The sequence below is a fragment of the Crocuta crocuta genome, unplaced genomic scaffold, assembly GCF_008692635.1.
Source record: "Crocuta crocuta isolate KB4526 unplaced genomic scaffold, BGI_CrCroc_1.0 scaffold301, whole genome shotgun sequence".
Classification (NCBI taxonomy): domain Eukaryota; kingdom Metazoa; phylum Chordata; class Mammalia; order Carnivora; family Hyaenidae; genus Crocuta; species Crocuta crocuta.
Window position 1 is genome coordinate 751359 of NW_027527544.1, and position 9750 is coordinate 761108.

The 9750-nt window shown below is 38.1% G+C and overlaps 1 non-coding gene across 1 annotated transcript; it reads left to right on the top strand.

The window, feature by feature from the left end:
• The first annotated feature begins 7369 nt into the window (after window positions 1-7369).
• On the top strand, window positions 7370-7495 carry LOC144232461 (small nucleolar RNA SNORA77). Its single transcript, XR_013335400.1, has one exon. It is a non-coding gene; the product is annotated as a small nucleolar RNA SNORA77 (small nucleolar RNA).
• Window positions 7496-9750: the final 2255 nt, after the last annotated feature.

Sequence of the window (9750 nt, forward strand, 5' to 3'; positions counted from 1 at the left end):
CGGCCTGTAAGAGATTGCCATTCAAAGTTCTTTTGATTATTGGACAATGCTCCTGACCACCCAGAACCCCACGAGTTCAACACCAATGGCATCAAAATGGTCTACTTGCCCCCAAACACCATGTCTCTTATTCAGCCTCTGGATCAGGGGGTCACAAGGACCCTTAAGGCTCATTGCACACATACTCTATGAGAAGGAGTGTCAATGCTATGGAAGAGAACCCCAAACATCTTGAAGAATTCCACCATTGAAGATGTCATTGCTATTACAGGAAAAACCATGAAAACCATCAAGCCCAAAACAATTCCTGCGGGAGAAAACTGTTCAGATATTTTGCATGACTTTACAGGGTTTTTACGGAGCCAGTCAAGGAAATCATGAAAGAGATTGTGGCTACAACAAAAATGGTGGGGAGTAAAGAGTTTCAAGGTTTGGATCTTGGAGAAATTCAAGACCTAATAGACCTCACACCAGAGGAATTAACAGAAGACGACTTGCAGGAGATGAGTGCTTCCAAGCCAGACAATGCCAGACAATGAGGAAGAAGATGTAGAGGTAGTGGTGCCAGAAAACAAATCAATGCTGGACAGTCTGGCAGAAGGGTTTCAATTATTCAAAACTGTTTTTGACTTCTTTTCTGACATGGACCCTTCTGTGTGTCCACACAAAATGAACAAACCTTTTCGAGTCTCTAAAAAGAATAGAAGTGAGCTTTGTTCGAGCCCAGGTTAGGACAGCTGCCTAAGACAGACAATCCTTACAAAGAAGAGAGTGCTTTGGGGAAGGCACACTTGGTATAGGGTTATGTACTTTTCTCTACATAAAACGTTACAAATCACCATGACAAAAGACATTCAAGAAAGTTATAGACCTTACTTTAAGCTTTTAGTATGAGCAGATCTGTATGACTTCAGTCTCATTAGCACCAGGGAGGTTTTACCCTTCTCTTTATATTTGGAATGTTCCCTTTTAGGTCACTTGTCAACAAGGCAGACGTACAATGTGTGCTCAGAGCAGAAAGAGTGCCCATGCTTTGAGGTTTTGCCAAATCACTCTGACCTTGGTAAATGTTAAAGAGAGCCCATGAGCAGGACCCACAAACATTAAAAGTTGAAAATTTCCTTTATTTTATCATATGATACAAGCACTTGTTTTGGAAAGAAAAATTACTAAAGGGAACAGTGAAAGAAGGATTGGTGTCATGCAGAAAGACTTGTAGAGAAATGAAAAAGAAAAAACAGCAGACAGAAATTTCGATGCATTTCTGTAAAGTTACACTGGGGGTGCCTGTCTCTCCTGCCATCTCTTGTACCTCTTCTGCCACCCCTGAGACAGCAAGACCAACCCCTCCTTCTTCTCCTCAGCCTGCTCAACATGGAGACAAGGATGAAGATCATTATGATGATCCACTTCCACTTAACAAATAGTCACCATGCTGTACAGTTAATAAACTTATCTGTTGCATATTTAAGTATCTTCTTGTGAAAATCTAATAACTGTACCACGAGAAAAGTATGGGTTTTTTTTGGTCATTTTCATTACCTACTTATTCATCATGTAGAACACTGCATGCAAGATTTGGAAGTAGAAAACATATCCTTCCATAGGCATACAGTGAGTGGTATTTAATATAAAAATAATAGTGTGTTAGTTTTCCCACTCTTCTATAACTTTGGTTTCAATTAGTTATATTACCATACAGTATACCTCCTCTCATAATTGGAGAAATTGTATATCATCCTATCATCACAGGAGGATTTTTAAAAAATATAACAATGTTTCCAATACTGTATTATGAATATAAGTATAATACTATATTGCATGCCATAATATTTTATAATGATTCACTCATTAGTGTATAGGCTAAGCTACTATAAACCAATCATATCAATTATGCTAGGCTACCATAAAGCAATTGTTTTGCTGCTTCATTACCAGTGTGTGAATGACATACCCATTAATAAATATGAATTTCTTTTTCACATTATATTTCTTTTTATTTATTTTTTAAAAATTGCATCCAAGTTAGTTAGCATTTAGTGTAACAATGCTACATAGCATACAGTAACAATGATTTCAGGAGTAGATCCCTTAATGCCCCTTACCCATTTAGCCCATTCCCCCCTCCCACAAACCCTCCACTAACCCTCTGTTCTCTATATTTAAGAGTCTCTTATGATTTTGTTCCCCTCCCTGTTTGTATATTATTTTTGCTTCCCTTCCCTTATGTTCATCTGTTTTGTATTATAAAGTCCTTATATGAGTGAAGTCATGTGATATTTGTCTTTCTCTGACTAATTTAGCTTAGCATGATACCCTCTAGTTCCATCCATGTAGTTGCAAATGGCAAGATTTCATTCTTTTTGATTGCTGAGTAATACTCTAGTGTGTGTGTGTGTGTGTGTGTGTGTGTGTGTATATAGAAGAGAGTGCTTTGGGGAAGGCACACTTGGTATAGGGTTTAAGGGAAGGCACACTTGGTATAGGTATATATATATCCACATATCGATAAAGAAGATGTGGTGTATGTATGTATATATATGTGTATATATATGTATGTATGTATACATGCATATATATGTATATATATGTGTATATATATACATATATATACATACACCACATCTTCTTTATCCATTCATCCATTGATAGACATTTGGGCTCTTTCCATACTTTGGCTATTGTTGATAGGGCTAAATATTAGGGTGCATGTGTACTTTTGAAACAGCACACCTGTATTCCTTGGATGAATACCTAGTACTGTAATTGCTGGGGTGTAGGGCAGTTCTATTTTTGATTTCTTGAGGAACCTCCATACCGTTTTCCAGAGGGGCTGCACCAGTTTGCATTCCCACCAGCCGTGCAAAAGAGATCCTCTTTCTCTGCATCCTCGTCAACATCTATTGTTGCCTGAGTTGTTAATGTTAGTCATTCTGACGGGTGTGAGGTGGCATCTCATTGTGGTTTTGATTTGTATTTCCCTGATGATGAGTGATGTTGAGGATTTTTTCATGTGTCATTGGCCATCTGGATGTCTTCTTTGGAGAAGTATCTGTTCATGTCTTTAGACCATCTCTTCACTGGATTATTTGTTTTTTTGGGTGTTGAGTTTGATATGTTCTTTATAGATTTTGGATACCAACCCTTTATCTGATATGTCATTTGCAAATATCTTCTCCCATTCCATCAGTTGCCTTTTAGTTTTGTTGACTGTTTCCTTCACTGTGCAGAAGCTGTTTGTTGACTGTTTCCTTCACTGTGCAGAAGCTTTTGATTTTGATGAGGTCCCAATAGTTCATTTTTGCTTTTGTTTTCCTTGCCTCTGGAGACACGTTGAGTAATAAGTTGCTGTTGCCAAGGTCAAAGAGGCTTTTGCCTGGTTTCTCCACGAGGATTTTGATGGCTTCCTGCCTTACATTTAGGTCTTTCATCCACTTTGAGTTTATCCTTGTGCATGGTGTAAGAAAGTGGTCCAGGTTCATTTTTCTGCATGTTGCTGTCCAGTTTTCCCAGCACCACTTGCTGAAGAGACTCACATTATCTTTTCATTTTTGATGTCTAGTGCTAGTAATATGTATAACATCTACAGTGTTTTGTATCATATATAACAATACTGATGCAGGTACTGACAGACAAATGACTCATCTTGTGACAGACATTGTAGACTTATGTTATTGAAAAATATGTACAGTACTGTAAATGTATTTTCTCCTATTCTCTTAGTAAGATTTTCTTTTCTCTAACTTACTTTATTGTAAGGATACAATATATTACATACAATATATGTGTTAATCAACTGTTTGTGTTTTCTGTAAGGCTTCTGGTCGACAGTAGACTATTAGCAGTTTTGGGAGAGTCAAAAGTTATATACAGATTGGGATGCATGGGTGGCTCTGTTGGTTAAGTGTCTGACTCTCGATTTCAGCTCAGGTCATAATCTCACTGTCATGCAATTGAGCCGCACATTGGGCTCTGCACTGACAGTGAGGAGCCTACTTGAGATTCTCTCTCCCCCTCTCTCTGCTCCTCCCCCATGCATTCTCCTTTACCCTCAGTAAATAAATAAACTTTAAAAAAAGTTATACACAGATTTTTAACTATGCAGAGGGTTAGTGCTCTTAACCCCCGTGCTGTTCAAGGGTCAACTGTATTTTTTTTTTCAAAAATCCATAACATTAAGACTCACTTTTATATAGCTCTTGTGTACTTGGGATGGAAATATGAAACTCTTAAGAATCAGTCTTCCTGGAAATATTTATGACTGGACCAGTATTGCAAGATACTGGTCTTAATATTTACAAAGGGGACCTAAAAGTTCTTGTTTTTTTTTCTTTTATTGTAGCAAATATAAGAGAAATTTGAGCCAGCACTTCATTACCTCTGTGTTTCCTGGTATGAAGTCTGCAATTTTATTTTTCCAATAAGAATGGGAAAGCACAGCCCATGACCTTTTGCTGACTGCAGTGCCTTGCTCTGTAGAGCTGTTTCTCATGGAACTGCCAATTTACATGAAATGATCTCTTGGCAACAATCACTCATCCAGAACAAGACATTCTTTTTTTTTTTGAATTTTTATTTTAGTTTTTTAGTCTACTTATTTTGAGAGAGAAACAGAGAGAGCAAGCAGAGGAAGGGGCAGAGAGACAGGGGAGAGAGGATCCCATGTGGGCACTATGCTGTCCCCACAGAGCCCGATGCAGGGCTTGAACCTATAAACCCTTAGATCATGACCTGAGCTGAAACCAAGAGGTCGATACTTCAGTGAGCCACCCAGACACCCCACAACACACTCTTTCTGATGCACTCTTTCTAAGTGCAACAAAGTTTTCATCTTTGAAAGGAATCAGTTTGCCTTTCCAGTTATAAATACCAAACAAAGAGTTCTCAGTTTTAGAGACACATACTGAAATATTTGTGGGTAAAATGATATGATATCTTATAGTTTCTTCAAAATAATAATGGAGGAAAGGGAGAAATAATGCCATGAACTAATAATTATTGACAGTGGAAGACAGGAACTAGGAAATTTATGGTAATATTCTACTTTTATGCACAATTGAAATTGATCATAATCAAGGGATAACTGTCCCCCCCACAGCACATATAAATACAACAAAGCATACTATTTCATGCAGGTATAGTGTCATCACAAAGTATTGCAAAAACAACTTTAATTGTTTATATTTATTTTTAAGGTCCTTATATAGCACTGTTTTAAGGTCATAAATCTTAAAATAAGTAAATTAACTTGAGAATAAAACCTACTTAGTTCTTCCTCATGTTTATACATCTCATAAGAAATAAGTTTCTAGTATTTGTACCATTTCTTATAGTATATTCTAGAACTTTCTCTGGTAGCTTTTAAAAATATTTATATACCACCATTGTTGGATAACTTAATCTTGAGAAAATATTTTTCCACTCCTGAAAAAACAACAATGCATAAATCTTATCTTTTATGCAAAGACTACCTTAGAGATTTGAAGAAAACAGAAGAGTGACTACTTTTATTTTTATGTCTAAGAAACATATGGTTATGCATTTGGGGGAATCACTGATGGACAATATGAAAAATTATTTAAATTTAACTTCCAAAAGTAACTTTATTTTAACAATTCCTTTTGTCAATTAAGACTTCAAAAGCTGATAATAGGCAATTATTTGACATCCCACTTAAAAATGTAACTTTATAAGTTATTACCTTAAAAAACAAATGTACTGTGTTGCTCATAGCTACTTAAACCATTTCCCAGTTTTAGAAAGCAACAATTTTATTTGGCACCATTGACTAAGAAAGTTAGCACTGAATTTGGAAACAATGAAATATGATTTGAAACTTTTCTCCTAACACAGAAGAGTCTAGAAAAATATATTTTGTTTCTAAACTGTAAACATAATTAAAAGATCCAATTGATAAAATGTGAACCATGACTTCAGACCCTAAGCAGCTTTTCTCCCATGTAAAGATCAATTCTCTCCTCAGAGACAATATAGCCCAGAGTGCTCAATCATTACCACCACCATTTTGTCCCCCTTTTCCTCTCCCCCAACAGAGGTGGTCCTGTGACATTTTCCTGCACAATCCCAGACCCAAATTTAAATTCAACAATAGCCAAATCATGGAAAGAGCCTAAATGTCCATCAACTGACTAATGGATCAAGAAGATGTGGTTTATCTATACAATGGAATACTACATGGCAATGAGAAACAATGAAATCTGGCCATTTGTAGCAACATAGTTGGAACTCGAGGGTGTTATGCTGAGCGAAGTAAGTCAGGCAGAGAAGGAAAGATACCATATGTTTTCACTTATAAGTGGAACAGGAGAAACTTAACAGAGGACCATGGGGGAGGAAAAAGGGAAAAAAATAGTTGGGGAGAGGGAGGTAGGCAAACCATGAGAGGCTCTTGAATACTGAGAACAAATTGAGGGCTGAAAGGGGTGAGGGAGAGGGGAAGGGGGGTGATGGGCATGGAGGAGGGCACTTGTTGGGATGAACACTAGGTGTTATATGGAAAAAAACTTGACAATAAACTATGAAAGAAAAAAAAAATAAATTCTGTGATACAATTTGCTGGTGATTATTGAAGAGAGTGGGGGCAGTTAATACCGAGGGTTTGGTATATGATCCAATAATGTGACTCATTTCCAGTATGTAGGCCCACAGACTTATAGCTACTTCCATACATGTCCTCAGTTATCTCATTCTCTATATACTATACATAACCTTTTATCACATTTGCATAAAGGTATGTATTATTAATCACTTTCATCAGGACACAGCAACATAACATATGAAATATGACACACTATCCAGCCAGTATTCCAGATGATATTAATGGCACCAAATTGCTGTTGTACCCTATTTTGTACTTTTCTCTCTTTATTGACTTTAAAAGCTTGATCATGTCCAAAACCTCCCTTACTTGTCTTAGTAATCTTCTACCCATGAGTTCATCTAATAGTTTATTCAGGTCATGCATATTTTGAAGCTACACACTCTCTTGCGAAAATATGATCTTCACATTTCCTGTCTACCATGTAAAGTATGCATTGCTGTCTTTAATTTGAACAAAACTATCTTTTCCAAGCTCCAAAGGGTGACTCTTCACTCCATAATTTGAAAAACAAACAAACCTAGTTAATTTTCTCCATATACATTCCGATTTTATAAGCTTCAATCCTGCACTCATGTTAGAGTCTCTTTGAAGTGTTCTTACTTAGAAAGCCGACTCAGTCAAGTTCTCTAGCCCTTCAATTATACAATGCTGTCACTGAAGATGTTTCCAGCACTGCTAATGTCCTTCTTGAAGTCTGTGATCAAAACTGAACAAGGAAATATACATGGAAAAAAAAATCAGTGTGCAACAGACTCACCCAGCATGCAGCTGCGGTTCCAGGTGGGTGCTTTTCCTGTCTGCCACAGAAACATCCCCACATTCTGTAACCACCTTGACCTGCCAAGGGTGATGCAGCCATCTGGGGACATGGGAGGAGAAAAATAAATCAGCGCAGATTTCTGTTGGGTGTCATGACATGTGGAAGCTTACATTCTGAGAGAGATGCTGCCTTACCCAGACCAACACCAAACCCAGAGCATATGATTTCACTCATTAGTCAGTTGGTTTATTCATTTGTTAAATAACTCCTTTAAAAAAATCTAATATTTGGGGCGCCTGGGTGGCTCAGTTGGTTAAGCATCCGACTTCAGCTCAGGTCATGATCTCATGGATCGTGGGTTTAAGCCCCGCGTCGGGCTCTGTGCTGACTGCCAGTTCAGAGCCTGAAGCCTGTTTCGGATTCTGTGTCTCCCTCTCTATCTGACCCTCCCCTGCTCACACTGTCTGTCTGTCTGTCTGTCTCTCTCCCTCTCTCTCTCTCTCAGAAATAAATAAAACATTTTTTAAAAATCTAATATTTATTGAGCTGCTACTGTGTGTCATGCCCTGCTCTGGGTGTTGTTGAAACAATGGTGACCTTGCCTTCATGGCATTTATGGTAGAGGTGGTTATATGTATTTCTCTTCCTGAAAGAGAACTTCATTGGCTAGCACTCATGTATATTAGAGAGCTGTATGTCAGAAGGCTGTTAAAAATGTATAGCCAAATAATGAAGAAGAGGAAGAGAGGGAGCAAGGTTTACTTAGCATTAGTAGTAGAGATAACCAAGCAATGCTAAACTTCACATCCAAATGAGTTTTAGGTGTAAGAATACTCATGAGGACAAATTAGTCACTTTTCTTTAAGTCCATACTCCTAATTTTACTGTGTTTAGGGACTCTTTCTTAAAATTTGTTTTAAAATTTATTTATTTTTGAGAGACAGAGGGAGACAAAGAATGAGCAGGGGAGGGGCAGAGGGAGAGGGAGACACAGAATCCAAAGCAAGTTCCAGGTTCTGAGCTGTCAGCACAGAGCCCTACATGAAGTGCGGGGCTCGAACCCATGAACTGTGAGATCGTGACTTGAGCTGAAGTCAGACGCTTAAATGCCTGAGCCACCCAGGTGCCCCTAGGGACTCCTTCTTATACTAAAACAAGATTCATATCTACTACCCTTGCCCACACACACAGAATAAAGAGTAATGGTTGTCATATCTATCTAAGAAGGCCCATAATAAGGAAAATTTCCTAGTAATGAATAATGTTTTGTCTTAGGGTTTACTCAAGCACATCCTTGAAACAAAGATTTCATTCCAAGTAGTTTGTTTTGGCAACTGGGGCTCAATCCCAATGAGGGGGTCTCAGAGAGACTATGAACTATGCACCTAAGAGCTATCCCTTCCGTGACAAAGAACCTGGAGTATTGATGCACCAACTATAGTTCTTCCTTGTATGAGGGTAGTTCCTATGAGCATTAAATACTCCCCAGCCCTTCTGATCTGCCATACATGAACTGAGCTCATTCCTGGGGACAGAGAAACCTCTAAGGCAAAGAGCATAGGAACTATCTTCAGATGGCCTCAGGGTATGCCTGGATATATGGGCAGTTGCCAGCAACAAATTTTTAAAGAAATTTGCATTTTCTTAATTACAAGCGTATTTACATATTAACGAAAATAGCAGTCCATTGTGAGCCATTATACGCCCTCAGACAAAGCTCTATAAAGGTCTACAACCCAAAGATTAGGACAACTGTCCTATACAGCTTGAGAAATAAATGTTATAGGAAAGTGGAAATCTTTTTCTTCTTAAAAAAATCATAAAGAAAAAAATCATATTGCACACATTTCTTTAGAGGCTAATCCTATTCTTTCAACCATTTATGCAGCCAATCTCTGCCTTAGAGGATGTAAAATAAGATGTGGCACCTTTATGTACGGCAGCCCCTACCACCAAGATTTTCACTATTCACCATACTCCTGTGGTGCTTCTTCCACACTCCTCCTTGGGTGAAACTGATCATTTGATAAGCAGTAAGAGGTCACTGGAGCCATTGCTAATCTAGAAGTTTCCACAAGAAATCTACCATCTCTGGCCAAATGTAACAGAAGTATCATCTGAACTCCTTCTAGAATAGAAAGCACAACTGCGGTATGGGATATTTGAACTGCATGTGCTCAATCATAAAATAACTGTCAGGAGGGTATTAAGGACCAATGATGATCTCTGCTGCTCTTTGAGCTCATTTCTGCAAGAATTGAGCTTGAGTGTATTGGGAGCTAGTAAATACTGAGAGCAGGCCATAAAAATTTTTTGCCACTTCACCCCTTCTCCTCAGTCCTAGACTAAAAGCTGGCAGTGTGCACAT